The 14,283-nt window shown below is 42.7% G+C and overlaps 1 pseudogene; it reads left to right on the plus strand.

Moving 5' to 3' along the window:
• Positions 1 to 578: 578 nt before the first annotated feature.
• On the plus strand, positions 579 to 7,034 carry LOC104497381 (annotated as a pseudogene).
• Positions 7,035 to 14,283: the final 7,249 nt, after the last annotated feature.

Genomic DNA, 14,283 nt, shown 5'->3' on the forward strand with positions numbered 1-14,283 from the left:
TGCTGGCTGCAGAGGCTGAGGCAAAAGACAGAAAAAGGAGGAGGGGAATAAAAAGTAAAGAGGGGGGGAGAGAGAGTGAAAGAAAACTAAGCCCAGCTTTTGCCGGTGCTGCTTGGATTGGATCTGGTTTGAGTTTCCTTTCTGCTGGCTTATGCAGCAAGAGAGGAGGAGTGGGGGGAAGCAATTCGCTCACTCTCCCTCTGAAGCTTAAGCAAACGTGCTGGTGCCTGCGCTAGTGGGGAGCTGCCCCGGGTGCAGTTGCCTTGTAGCTCATTGGTCTCAGTTACTAAAGAATTGCCTGACCTGCTCAAGGACCTGGAGGAGAAAAGCCACAGACCCGATACTTGCTCAGTGCCTATAGAATTGACACTTTTTTTTTCCTAGGGGATTTTTTTTTTTTTATTATTTTTCTCCTGTGTCTCTCAGAACAGCAGTTCTTTGAGTGTGTGGCATTGAAGTCCGCTGCTTTGTTAACAACTTTGGGAGATATTTTTCAAAACTTTTTTTCCTCTTTTTTGTTTTCTTTGCCTTAAAAAAAAAAAAAAGAGAGAAAGATAATCCTTTTGGGGGGAGGGGAGATGATCGTGCTGATGTGGAATAAGTGCTCCTGCTGTCTCCTCTTACTAGCCGCGGTCCTGATCATGGAGAGCTCCCAGCTAGACAGCTCCAGCTCCAAGGTGAACTCCATCAAGTCCACCCTGATGGGGGAGGCTCCAACTCAGGCAACCAACAGATCTGCAGGCATCCACCAGGGACTGATGCTTGCTAGCAGTAAGAAGGGCAAAATGCTAGAGCAGATGGGAAAATCTCCCAAGCACTATCACCGGCAAGGAGAGGTAGGACATTGCTTAATTGCTCGAGAGTCTATCCGTCTGTGTGTTATATGCCAGTCATTGCTAGCCTTCATCTCACGTTGTTGTCAAAGCTTTACTGTGTTAAATTCATTAACTTACTTCATCGGGGTTTTCTGGGACAATATCTCACAATTGGTCCTAAGAACTGTGCAAGTGGGAGTTGGAAGGATTTAAACCTTTAATTTTTCTCTGTAGGATTAATAACTAATGAAACTAACTTTGAAAGAGTAATCAAAAAATATCGTCTTCAGCATTTCTTTGTGTGACTCCTTTGAAGGGCTGCTAGAAGTGAAGGAAGAAATTTCCTGTTAACGCTCAGACACTGAATGAATTGAATTGGAATAGGTGAGGAAAATTTGAGTTTGAAGTGAAAGCTGTGTTTACAGCAGTAAAACAGATTTGGTCTTAAAAATCACACCTAGTGAGTTGATCTCTGATATATTTCTCCATGGTATGAATAAAAAAGCATGCTTTCCTAGTGGTATTATTTAAGACATTCATTTGCTTAATATGGCAGAAAATAAATTCTAGGTTTCTCATCTAGAATACGCCTCAGTGGTTATGAAAGTTTTGTTTGGTTATGTCCAGTTGAGATAACAGCCTCCAGGGAGTCCCAGCCTGTCCAGGGAGTAACAGCCCTGCATATGAAGTTTGAGTGAAAGGAAGAAAGAAAACAGTATCGAAACTTTATGAACAAAACCCCTTGACTTGCTCATGCAGTCTTTTCTTCTCTACCCTGCTTAGAAACTTAGAAGTCTGATAGAAAATTAACTTTGTCCAAGTGTCTTTGCGGTAAACTATAAAACAGCATTTTAAGCCATCAGTCCTCTACTCCCCTATCAAGTCTCAAATTGGATGGTATGAATGTTGCACATCGTCGTGTTGAAGGAGGGAGACTTCTTCAGAAAATACAGATTTTATACTATTGGATATTATTAATACCTCCAAATACAGCTGCTTTTCATAAGCAACAAACAGTGTAGCAGCAAGGGAGCTGCCAACATTCATCACTAAAAAGGCAAAAGACGCGATGCCTGAAGGCATCTTGCCTACACTTCCCTTAGAGCAGCAGAAAAGCTGCAAATCCAGGCAACCTACTGAATTTGTGAAAGTGTTTTGCACCAACTTCCTAGTAATTGAATGTTATCATTTGGTATTGTGTGCACGCGCAGTAGCAGCGGTGGAAGTTTTGGTTTTTACATGCGAGAAATTTGTTTTTAAACTCCTCCAAGTTTTCTTTCTCTAGCCACTCAATTGTTTTACAGTTTATCCAAAATTTGGTTGCCTCTCCTTACCTCTGAGCAAAGTTTAGTAACAGATGCTGTGCTGAAGTTTCATATTACTAAAGTAATGCGCTCTTTCCTAGTGCACATTGTAATAATTACGATGTTAAATCACCTTGAGGAAATACAGGAGCATGATACGCATTCTTATACGTTCTCCTTGGGTTTTCTTTTTTTTCCTGTGTGTCTATAAAAAGTCAGTGTATAAGACCTATTTCCCCACTAGAGTGATATCTCAGTCTCATGAATTTCAGTGTGGGTGCTTGTGGGGCTGCGCTGTACACGATATATATTTTTTGCCTTTTGGGGAATTTTTGCCACCTTTCGCTATATACAATATCCTTAGCACTTCAATGACTATTCAGCGTAACGTTGAGAATGTTGGTAATTCACTCAGACTTCTCTGTCCACTGGTTACATTTGCAAGATTTGCCCTTTACTTGCCAACCTGGATTGTTTGCTGGGGACTTCTGGTTGCCAGCATGAACACACAAGGTACACTTTCAAGACTTTAAGTATCCGTAATGGTAAAAGAGATGGCCCAGACCCCTGGAGAATCAGTGGCTTTGGCTCCCTGGGAGCAAAGCTTGACCTCCTGTCAAAGGCTGTTGATACTGATTTCACCCTCCCTCCCTGGGTGAGACTCTGTCCCTGCCTCTGTGTGGTTTCATGCAGATGGCGTCCGTGAAAAAGACTTCAGATTTGTTAGCAATAATTGTTGATGCTACTTTTGGCCATCTGCCTGAAACAACAGAGTTAACACAGAATTTCAACAAAGAAAAGAAAGGAAAAGAGAAAAGAAAAAAGGAAAGGAAATTTTGTTTTGCTTTAATTATTTGCGCTATAAAGCTTTGTCTTCGGTGACGTTTCCAGTTGCAGGGTTGGTAAGCTGCTGCATTTTTTTCACAGTGATGCCACACATCTCAACCAGTTAAGACACGACATTTTCATGGTTTTTTTAAAAAGTACTCTCTTATTAGGTTAGCACTTGATTTACTTAGAGGATGGGACTTTGTTCTGAAGTTTTGCATGCCATTTGCTAAAAGAACAGGCCTTTGCTTTTTTTGTTCTTAAACAATCTATTGCATTAGTGGAATTTATAATATAAAAAAAGCAGTACATCTTATATCTTCATGACATTAAATGGTGAGTTGAGTGTCTTGTTTACAGCTAGGAAAATGTTTTAGAAAGAACCAAGGATACGCGGCTTAAAGGAAAGTTAATAGAATTTTGTTGCTGTGACAGCTCTGAGCTGTACATTCAACTCTCTGCAGAGACACATACTGGAAATCACAGGACGCTCACCAAAACTCATGAAAGGGCCATCGGCCAGCAAGCTATTTGCTTATTCAACTTGGTAGACTAACACACTTCCAGAAAGTTTCTCTAATATGTTAATAACACATTTTCGGTTGTGTTAATTCTCAGAACTAGAAGCAACTTGGGAGTCTTTAATCAGCAATAAATCAATGGATACAATAGTTCATGGCTTATCTAAAGTGTTGATGTGTTTCAGCTGGTAGTTACAATGCTTCTGCCCAGAAAGGGAAGATGCAGCGCTCCTTTGTCAGGCAAGGTTCCCGTTCGCATTTGTGAAAATGTTCACGTGAACAACGCAAGCTAATCCACCTTGCTGGAGGGACTGGCAGGGCAATTGTGGATTTTAGTACGGCTTACATTTTACGTCTTTCTGAGGAATAGTATTTATTTTGTGTTCTTATTCCCTTTACTGCCTTGGATCAGCAGAGAATGGGAAGTACTGACGTGCCAAATCGGTGAGATTTTGTTGTCTTCGCTGTTCTTCACTGTCACTCATGTTTTCCCCTTTCCACAGGCTGTTAGTGTTTCCCCAGTTTCACAGAGTACTGGAAGGTATCTACAGCATTTGCACAAGGGAAGAATATGCTCAGAAACAGGACTGTACACTGCATGTTGGACTGGGTTACTTTTGGGGGGCTCAGCATTGTGTACTGTCTGCCATCAATTTCCTTTAAAAACTTGGTTTAGAGGAATGGCTAATACCTCAGTACTGTAGCCTCTCTGGGAAAATTTTCTGGATATATTATCTCTCTAAATAAATAAAATGCATCAAACAGTCATAAATGAAAAAGACGAGATTAGAAATGATGGTAGATTAATTTTTCTGCATGTTAGCTGTAGTTCCACTCTGTTAGGACAAGCTCTTTCCTATGAGTGCTTTTGCTCAACTATAGAGATGCAACTTGAAAGGGAAAATCCCCCATATCATAGCTGCGATGGAAAGGCATAACCATTCCACAGATTCCGGGATGATGGCTCTGTAGCCTCTTTAATGCACTTCACCATATTCTTGACTTCCTGCCTCTGTATTACCGTCTCCTGTCTCCTCTGAAGCTTGTCTCCTCCGTCAGTGCTAGGGCTTGCACTCCTTTGTTCTCAACCACCTTTAATGATCTGGTAGGCTGAGACCTGCCAAACCTTATTTCTGGCTGTTTTTCCTCTTGAATCTGTGGCTGCTATCATCTTCTGCCCTTTCCACGTCCTAGCCACAAGTCACTTACGCTCTTTCCCCAGCAAGAGGAGTCTCTTGCTCCCTTTGCTGCTGTGTAGCTGGTTGTATTTGTGCTTCTCACTGGGACTGTCCCTCCCACTCCCACCACACGCACAGCGGGAGCACCAGCAACGAAGGGAAGAACTGGGATGGGCAAGAGCGGAGACCGGCACAGCTGTGGGGCTGAATAAGAGATGATGAGGTCTGGAAAAGGCGGAAAGGAGTGAAAAGCTGGGGCCAGTTTTAGCACTGCAGAGGCACAATAGAAAGGCATCAGATAAGCCTTTGTGTACCAAGTATGCTTAGTTTAATTTTTAAAATGTAAACTCTGTCGAGGCTTGAACTAAGAGGCTTGAGACTACAGAAGTCAAACCAAAAGGACATTAATTCAAATGGCTAAGTTGACACTGATCTCACACCTATCAGTGCGTGGACGTACGTGTGTTTCTGGAACAGGACAGTTCCCCACAAGGACTTGCTAGAAAATGCTTGGATGATGCTTTGTAGCAAGTAAAACAGCATGAGATGTAGTAATTGACTCCAGTGCCCTGAGAATGTTACAATAAAATGTACCGAAGACACCAAAAATGTAACCACAGTATCTTGAATAGCTAGCGACCAAGACAATATAAATTATTTCTCCATGAGTTTAAAAATAAATTAATTACAATACCTAGAAATTACATCCAGCAACAGCTGGTGGTTTTGGGGGTTTTTTTGTGGTTTTTTTCTTTTTTAATAAAAAAAATACAGGGTTGCTAAATCTTCAGAGGTCACCAGAGAATGTATTGTTTGCTCTTGCTGTTTGCTGTTATGAATCCGGGTTGCATACTGGTTTACTGGCAGCAGTCTTGCTAAATAGCTAAATGGCTTGTCTTTTGATTGCAAGAATGGGATGCAGAATAATATCTCCTTTCTGGGTTATACTTCATGTCCTCTTCAATTTGTTGTTGTTATTTGACTTCTTAATATAGAGTAAAAGCTTCTGTAAAGTAGCTTTACTACGACTATTTCCTATTAGCGTTGCAACAGCGCCTAGAAAACTTGCAGGACACTGATGTGCTGCTGGGTGTACGACTTCTTAAGAAGAGTTAGTTTCAGTCTGCAGAGTCTGTCCGACTCTAAGCACAAAAAAAGATGATGAAGCATGATTCCATTTTGCCCTCAGAAAAATGAGGGCAGTCTGATTAACTCATTATGTTTGACTAACTGATGCTTTGCAGATGCAAATATAGCACCAGTTTAATTTTGATTTTAATTATCCTAACACCAGATGTATCTTGCAAGCACTTCATATCTCATGGATTGTCGGTTGAGCCCTTGGACCTTTTACAGTCATACTTACAAATGCCTCATCCTGGAAATGTTTAGGAGTAATTTACTCTGCAAAGGAGGAGTCCCATGAAGCTTTTGCTTCTGTTTGTTGTTTGAGCATTGCTTTCCTTCTCAGGTTTTGTGTATCTGAAAATTGCTCCTAAACAACAGTTCCAGGGTGAGACATCTGTGAGTACGACTGTATATCCAAACGAGTTTTATAGATACGTAACAATGTTAGTTTGTCGAACACGTTCAAAGCAGGGATCTTCTCCTCCTGCTTGGGCTTGCCAAGCTCATGCTACCCCCACATGCACACACTGGTCGTGGCTGGCAAGAGTCAGAGTGCAGGCGGGCCAGATACGGAGCCAGCAGCTCCCACCTGGCCCGTTGTTGGCCTGTGGCTTGTAGCCATGTCCCCCAACAACTTTGTGCTGTTGGCTCTGCGCTCGTTAGATGTTTCTGATAGATTTGAGGAGTCGAAGTTTGTATGTTTTTAGCCATGTCCCACAACAGCTTTGTGCTGTTGGCTCTGCGCTCGTTAGATGTTTCTGATAGATTTGAGGAGTCGAAGTTTGTATGACACTACAGAAATGGAGAAGAAAACCAGGAGCCTCCTTTCTGCTTTTCCTGCATCAGTAAAACTCCAAGTATATGTAGGTTTTTTTAAGGTTTTTGGTTTGGTTTTTTTTTAGCGGGGGGGTGTTTAGAGAATCAAAGTTAATTCTTTGGACACCCTTGTCTTTCAGTGCTATGTTGTAGGCTGTGTCTCTGGTACCTTTAGGTGGAAACCAGATTCTACAATCTTCATATGTATGGATGTGAAAGGCCTATACAAAAGCTAAGAAGCTCATAAGGTTTGTTTTGCCACTTTTTAAAAATTAATTTTAACTGCAAAAGTCTTTATTTTCATTAGAGAACACAAACATTCATATTTTCATTTTTTGATCAAGCACAGGATGTGGAATGACTGTATATGTCACCAAAATATCACTTTTCTTCGGTATAATTTTTCCCTTTTTGATCCTGTTACAGGTCGAGGGACTGAGGTAACAACTCCTCAAATTCCTTAGCGATCCCCTTTGTCTCGCTAGAGACAGAAGGGGCTTAAGGGGAAAAAAAGAAAATTCACACCTCGGTCTGCATCCGGGAAACTGAAACAAACTTTTAATAAACAATAAAACCACACAACTATACACTGCCATACATATGCACAAACTGAGAAAGGGGAAAAAAATGAAGAAGAGAGGACTTAGATAACCAAAGCTCTTAGCAGTCCCGTTCAAGGTCAGTGCTCTGGGCAGACACCCAGCAGCGAGGCGGGAGTGGAAACCTTCGCAGCTGCAGACAGAGACAGCAGAATTCTTCTCGCGGCGAGACGGTGGGGGAGAAACCCCGCGCGGCAAGGAAAAAAAACTGCAGGGAAAAAACCCCCCCCCGTACGGAACAGCCGGGAGTCTGAATATTTCACCCGATTTCAGACGAGACTCACGGCGGGAATAGTTCACAGTCCGTGATCCTCAGGTCCTCCGGCGGGCATAGTACACAGTCCGTGATCCTCAGGTCCTCTGGGGGTGCAGGCCCTCAGCTCTCGGGCCTGGTCGTTCGACAGGTCAGGTCTAGTTGGGCCTGGTCGGGCCTGGTCGTCAGCCGGCAGATCCGTGGCAGTGCTCCTCTGTGCAGCCGTCCGGAGCCCAAGAGAGCGACACTCCCCCAGCCGGCTGATTTTAACGGCTGCCAACGTAACGTTACGTTCACCTGACCCCCTTAACCAATTAGATGCGGAGTTATTGTACTGCGTGGAGTAATTCTATTTGTCCATTTCCCAAAACAAGGAAGCTTCAGCTCAAACCAGGACAGATCGATAGGCAGATTTTAGTGGAAGCATTTGTGAACACAAAGCTATTTTCCAGTTGCAATAAAATGTGCAAATAGGTGGATTGATGATATTGCCAAGCTCATCGAAGAATCATTTGCTCTAGAATGAGCTACGGAAGGTAGCGTTAGAGAGCGAGCATGAAAGGATGACACGTGGTCATCCGAAATGACCAAAGCACAGCCATTTTCAGATAAAGTAAAGATTTTTGTTCATCATAGTTACAGATTTCTTGGGATCGACCCGAAATCCACCTATGATTTATGCATTTGTGTTCACACAAACAGAACTTGCATTACAAAAATGAACAAATATAAACATGGTGAGAATATGAAGTTTACTCATTTAGCAGCTGTTTTGTTCTTACCGAAGGGAAGCCCAGGGCAATGCTGTAAGAAAAGAAAGAAAAGTTTAACAGTTGTTGGTTTTTTTTTTCCCCCTTGAAGCACATAAGCACATGGCTCAGCCCCTTGAGGCTTTCTTAAAGCTAAGCTTTGATATGATTGAATTTTCATACGCACCATAATGAATCTTGGAGACATGCGCGTTGCACATGTGTAGTGCAAATGGCACTGGCTTAGCGATTCTAGCAGTGAGCGAAGGCGGAGTGTCCTGCACGTGCTCAGGAATGAGGTGTTGCTTCACTCTGCCAGCCCTCTGCCTCATTCTCCGTGCATCGTGTAAGTGTGAACTAGACTGTGCACGCTTTAAAAGCGTATTTATCAGTCCGGAGAATGAGAGGACAGGGTTCAGTTCTACGCGTTTTGGCAGCTTGCGTTGAGCGAAGCCGTGACTTGCTGTCAGTGTGATCTGTACCCTGCAAGTCTGAAATCCTAAAGTGGAGATCTCTTAAGAGGAATTGCAAACACAATACATCTATGTTTCAGCAAAAAAACTCTTGTTCCTGGAATCTCATTCTTCATTAGAACACCATCAGTGAAAGTAATGCATCTGATGGGGAAAAGCTCCTTTATTTTGACTTTTGTGAGGAACAGGGTAGTTTCCAGCATTGTTTCTTTTACTATATGTTCCTACCTGTATGGTGCACCTCTTCTTCACAGTCTGCAAAAGCTGAAAAGCTGGACATTTTGCTGTAAAACAAGGTCTCTGGAAGCAGGAGAGAGAACTGTGTGTAAAACCACTAGTAGAAATGCAAAATGCTAAGCCTAACTGATCTAGTAGGTGTTAACTTTATCCAATTCTTTTTTGGAACTATAAGAAAGATGTAGACTGCGTCAAAAAAGAAAAAAGGTCCTGACAGCAATGCTACCATCTTGTATTTAACCTTTTTGCTTTTGCATGACTTTCTCCCCGTCTTTTAGTCGCTCTCTTTTTTGTTGTTTTGTTTTTTTTTACAGCGAAACCACTGATTCATAAAGGACAGCCACGGTACTCTGCATGGCAAATGCGAAGTACTCACGTCAACTCAAAAGAAGCTGTAGTAATCTAGGTCCTGTGTTTAACTGGGTCTTGAGTCCCATCTCAAATAGCTTAGATTGTTTTCTGAAGTCACTACTGAAAAAAAAGCTTTTGGGCTCCCTAACACTGCAAATTCTAAGCAAGATTCCACCTGCCACCCACTCTTATGGCTAGATTTGCTGGTGTGCCTGAGTGCTTTCCCTGATTTTCTTACAGTTGGCGTGTTCACGTGAAGTATAACACAGAGAGGTTTTGGCTTATGTGATCTCTGATCAGGGTGAGTTTTTACAGAGCGTGGGTTTGAAAGGAGGAAAACCTCTGGCCAGTGTGACATAGAACTGCAAGAGACGGTGTTAGGGAGCCTTGGGCTTGGCAGAGAGTTTGTCTTTTCAGTGTGTCTTCAGCAGCAGCTGCATGGAATGCAGCCAAATGAAGCTTCTGTTGGCACGACATGGCAGGGCTAGTACAAACTGCAGAACTTACCGTATTTCTTTGTTTCTTTTATTTTGGTTTGAAACTGAGAAAGCAGAGCCTCCTTCCCCTCCAATTCATTGTGAATATCCTGGGAGACTCAGGATCCTGTTTTCTGTCTTAAAAGAAGAGAAGTTTGTGTTTCTCGTGGGTCTTGTTGGGCATTAGGTTGTCCGGGACAGAGACTGATGTAGTCTAAAGTCGCATGTGTCCTACTTGACCTCTTTGGTAGGAGGACTAATGGGTGGATACTTAGTTTCTTTTTCAAACATCATCTCCCTTGTCATTCTTCGGATGGGAGGGAAGGAGAGAGGACATGCAACTGGCCGTTTTCTCTTTTAAAGGTAGACAGGACAGTGACATTCCTTACCAAAGAAAGAGTTACAACCTGCGTTTAAACTGTTAACTCAGAGTTCTCACACAGAAGGGGACTGTATGGTGAGTAACGTGAAGGGATAATGGAAGAAGCAGAAGGGAAGAAATAACTGCCTAATTATCCTGCATTTGCATCAGGGAACAGGGTGACTATTTGGCAGACAAGAGACGATGGCAAATCCGATGACAAATTTGTGAGCATTTATGGAGGTAAACAGCTTGGCATCATTAGTCTTCTCTTTGCAGGGGCATTATTAACTCCCTGGGACGATGGGAGCCACCAAGAAAATGTGAAGACTGTTTCATATATTTAGCATAGCCTGAAAGTTTTACCAGACTTGTCATTCTTAAATTTCAGTTTGAAATCCACTGAGGTAGTAACAATGATACCATATGGCCCACATAACCAACCACATGCCCAATGTGTGAGCTGTACACTGTGGGATTGCCCAGCGAGACTGGAAGTTGTTCCTCCAGACCCTCTTGGTTCCTGTTACTCCGAACAAAGATAAATTTGCAAAGTGTATTATTCATAACTGAGTAATTCAACCAACTCCTGTGGTGGGGAGAGAGAGTGGATGTGGGTCAGAATTGAAGAATAGAAACCCTGGGAACTGTGGAACGACTGGGAAACCCAGAAGCTGCCATCCTCTCTCCACATCGTCCCCAGAGTGGAGCCCAGTGTTGATGCTGTCACATATGTTGTCTTAGGGATAACGAGCAAAACTGCCTATCAAAAGATAGGCTTAAGCGTCTATATTTTGGTGGAGGGGCTAAACTGTTTAGCTGGATAAAATGTTTTTGTAATTGTTTGAATAAATACAGGGTTTTTTAAATGCTCTTCAGGAATGCTTGTAAACTTCTGTGCTTGGTTTTGTCCCCATTGCTATCTTCCAGACGTCCTACTCCTTGCCAAGGCAATGGCTTTTTAACAAGAAGAATCCTCTGGAAATTACTTTCTGAGGGGGTCCTTGCCACAGCAGCTGCAACAAATTGCAACTGAACTTCAGTCCCAATTGTTTTTTATTGCTAAAAGGATAAGTGACCAAGTGAATACTTGTATTATAGCTTCACAACAATTTATTAAGTAGCGTGTGGTGTTGTATAACCAGAAGATTAAGATTTTCTTGGAGGAAAACTTCTGACTTTGTACTAGTGCTTAAGCTGAAAGAGGCTGGGAAAGTCCTTCCGATCCCAAACTGTCCTGTGGTTAGACTGACAGGGTTTTCCGTCCTCTGAGACCTCGGCGCTGGGGCCAGGGCCCGGCCAGCGATGTCAGCGCAAGCAGAGTGTAACCAGCCCAAGGCAGCCAAAAAGAGGAGTCACGGCACTGCAGTCTGATGCGTGCTGATCCACATCCCGCTGTGTAAACAAGTCTCTGGGGGGCATTTTCTGAGCAAGTTGTTTTCGAGTAGCAGCATAGCTTTAGCATAGCTCAGATCATGCTGATTGGGAAGCATTTTTGGCATGCTTTTCCAACTAAGCAACGCGGAGTCCAAGGAGGTCAAGGAAGGATGGAGCGAAACCTGGGGATGGTACAGGCTGCGTCCTTGTGTCTTTGAGCAGAGTTTGTCAGCTGGAAAGGAGTCACAGGTCTGCTTGCCTTCCCGTCAGCCTCTCTGCTCCAAATTTGGGGCCAGCAGGGAGGATAAGAAAGACTCTGTCCCACGTAATGGGAAATTTATTACATGGGAAACAGGAGATTCAAAGTTTTAATATTGTACAAATACACAAAATGTGCTAAATAGTGTAAAGTTTTCTAAGGATTTCAGAGGTAGGAGCTCAGGCTTTCTCAGCCTGTGTTTGTCTATACGCATATGAAAATCTTGGTTTAAGTATCATCTAAACAACAGTGGTAGACAGAGATAAATAATGAATTAAAGTGCATTATTATTGTTGTTGTTTAGTATTTAATATTATTTGGTAGTCTTCTTGAAAATGAAAGAGCTTTTTTTATCTTGGTTTTCAGTGGAAATGTAGAAGAAACAACTGGCTGGAGTACTGAAGGGGGATATTATTAGGTGGCTGGAAGAACGAATTCAAAAATCAAAGTTTCATGTTTAGCTTTCCCCTGCTTGCTTTCCTGATTTTCCAAACTGGGAAACACATATTTGGCCCTGTGCTTGCCAAGGATTTTGGATGGCTTTATTAAAAAACGTTTGTAAAACGTGCAAAGACGTTCATGAATGGAGATGCCTCATAGGCAGAAGATGTTCATTTGAAATGCAATGTCTGTTATTGATGCACTTCAGCGAACTCAGGTCATGGAGGTTTTAAATGCTAGACAGCAAAACTAGAGACACTCCGCAGTCTCTGAGAAGGCAGATTTCTAATGAACTTTGTAGGACAGGTTCTCTCCTTCCCCAGGCACACTGGCCTTACTGTCACTGCTGTAGGTTTGGGATTTGGGTTCGGTTTTGTTCATTACAGTCACAAGGATGGTGCCTTATCTTAAACATTGTCATCTTCAGTTATCAGTGAAGGACACATAAGAGAGTCTTTTTTACAGGCAGACACATGCATTGCGGGTATCATGGAACTCTTAAACTGTTTATGAGTGCACAAAGCCCCACAAAAAAAGAGGGCAGAAAAGACTCTTGTCATTTTAAGGAAAAATATGTTTTAAGGCCCCGTTAAAAATAAAGCCAAAAGGGAATAGCAAATGAACTGTAGATTGTCTGTGTAAAACGGATTAGCACTGTGAAAAATCTTTCTTTCCTGAACAGGCGTGTACCACAGACAGCCTGGCTAGCCGAGATACCATTGACACTGGGGGAGGTATCTTCTTTCAGCCTCTTGTCTCAGTGCGTTACCCACAAAATCCCCCTCTAATAGGCACAAACAGATGAAGAGTAGGATAACGCTGTCTTAACTCTGTTTCAAAGGTTTTAGATTAACAGAAGCCATTGCATACGTTGTACAAACAGGTACAATAATGGTGAGTGAGTTCCAGGTCTGGGGTGCAATTGTCGGTCTTGAATTTGGTGGGTCTGAAGTCTGTTTTAGAGCTAAAGGGTCAGAATGGAAGGGTCGAGGATGGGGAAAATGAGAGAAAACCCATTTTCTTCTATAACAGCCATATGGTGGTGCCTTCTCTTGTTCAGAAACAGCCTTCAGGTCCAGTGAGGGGAATGCCATAATGGTGGTGACAATTCAGTACCCAAAGAAGTCATATAACTCATTCCCCTCCAGCACTGTTTCACAGCAGAAGTGCCAAAAACCAGTGAGACACAGAGACAAGTTCATTCTGCCCAGAAATGCCACACTTTGCCTCTTGACTTGGCAAAATGTGCTGTCTCATTGCCCAGCTCATCCAGGAGGTGCCCCACGCTTCTGCGCAGAAAGCCGTCTGAAAGGTTAGGCCCTGTTTATAGATAGGATGAATTTGAAGGGTGTTTATGTGCCTAACTCCCCGAATGTTTTTGATGGGAATTAGGTTCTGTGTGCCTTTATGGAGCGGGATTGTGGCCTTTTCCACACAGGAGAGAAATTTGTCTCAGAGAAGTCGTCCAGCTGAGACTCCCTCACTGCAAACTGTGCTCAGGGACAAGGAGCTCTCTTTCATTACCTGTGTAAGATAGTCTGTATTTGGTGATCAGAATAATTAATTATAATTACTATTACAGAAAAATTAAATCAGAATAATGTACACTGTTCTCCTAACAATGAAATAATGATACGAAGTATTGGTGACAGATCTGTATTTAGTGCACCAGACAGTTTTCCTCTGCCCTTCTGTGCAGGTTTCGATCTCCATCCAGAGTAACCTTTTTCTTAAAACGGTGTAATTTTTTTTTCCAGTGTAAAACTGGACAAGAATGCAGAGATGTTGCAAGCAGAGCTGTATCGTTTCTCTTTAATGAGCCTCTTCCTGACCCACTCTATGTGAAGCAGTTGACACATCATGTGTTGTGCAGCTGGGACAGCTACCCTGGCACATGTGTCTGATACAGGAGTGTATTGACTTTGGCCTTTTGGAAGCACTGGACCCATGCTGTTCTCCAGAGACGTGTCTAAGTCCTTTCCCAGATACTGTGGATGTAGCGGCAGTAGGAGCAAGAGCTGGAGTGGAATGCGCTAATTCAAAATTAGCTGATTCTGTGAAAACAGATTGCACAACAAAGACTGACACTCAGTTTCTGGATTTGTTTTCTTCTCTTT

This window comes from Buceros rhinoceros, unplaced genomic scaffold, assembly GCF_000710305.1.
Source record: "Buceros rhinoceros silvestris isolate BGI_N320 unplaced genomic scaffold, ASM71030v1 scaffold7260, whole genome shotgun sequence".
Taxonomy (NCBI): domain Eukaryota; kingdom Metazoa; phylum Chordata; class Aves; order Bucerotiformes; family Bucerotidae; genus Buceros; species Buceros rhinoceros.